General features: G+C 42.6%; 1 protein-coding gene across 1 annotated transcript in view; it reads right to left on the bottom strand.

The window, feature by feature from the left end:
• Positions 1-1,013, bottom strand: part of LOC106873528 (uncharacterized) — a 12,658-nt gene that overhangs the window by 10,976 nt on the left and 669 nt on the right. The window lies entirely within an intron of this gene.

Raw genomic sequence — 1,013 nt, 5'->3', positions numbered from 1 at the left:
TATCCTTCTGGATAGTTATAAAAACAAGAAACCCCAAGCAAAAACCAAGTGGTCACTTGTCGACAACGGAGCAAGGCGGCTCGTGACGACTCAATTAGTTAGGGAACAGGCTGCTATTATCATGATCACAAGGAATGCAGCTACTAAGACAATGGTCAGCGAGAGAAATGAAATCTACTGTCAGCAACTGGGAGACAATGTCCCACAACCCTACAACTTTCACTAGCTCTAATTCTGTTCTCTTACAACATCATTCTATCGCTATCTGTGGATTCGTATACGCCAAACTATGCAAAGAAAAATTCTACCACGTCTTTCTTTCACATGCTCTCGAATGTTATAACCTGCCCGTCGAGGTAAGGTATTTTTCAACGTAACGGTAAATAAATACTCAAAACTCCATGCATTGTTCATCTTTCGCATCCTGCAACATGCCGTTATAACAACAACTTTTTATTGTCACAACTGCTGACTCTGACATTTCATATTATTGTGTACCTAATGAATCTTACCCGTTACAGTATCTATAAAACTAGTTTTTAAATATTGAATGGCTTTTCCACCAGAATAAAATAGTAATCAAAAGCTACACAGATAAAGAATGGTTGTTGAAAATCCCTGCTCTATACTATAAAATGAGTGGAGGCGCAATGGCCCAGTGGTTAGGGCAGCAAACTCGCGGTCATAGGATCGCAGTTTCGATTCCCAGAGTTGTGAGTGTTTATTGAGCGAAAACACCTAAAGTTCCACAAGGCTCCGGGAGGGGATGGTGGCGATCCCTGCTGTACTCTTCCACCACAACTTTCTCTCACTCTTACTTCCTGTTTCTGTTGTGCTTGTAATTTAAAGGGTCAGCCTTGTCACACTGTGTTACGCTGAATCTCCCCGAGAACTACGTTAAGGGTACACGTGCCTGTGGAGTGCTCAGCCACTTGCACGTTAATTTCATGAGCTGGCTGTTCAACTGGAACCCTCGACGTCGTAAGCGACGGAGTGCCAACAACAACAATACT

This window comes from Octopus bimaculoides, chromosome 28, assembly GCF_001194135.2.
Source record: "Octopus bimaculoides isolate UCB-OBI-ISO-001 chromosome 28, ASM119413v2, whole genome shotgun sequence".
Classification (NCBI taxonomy): Eukaryota; Metazoa; Mollusca; class Cephalopoda; order Octopoda; family Octopodidae; genus Octopus; species Octopus bimaculoides.
The sequence above is the reverse complement of the archived record's forward strand: the minus strand, read 5'-3'. Positions and strand labels throughout refer to the sequence as shown.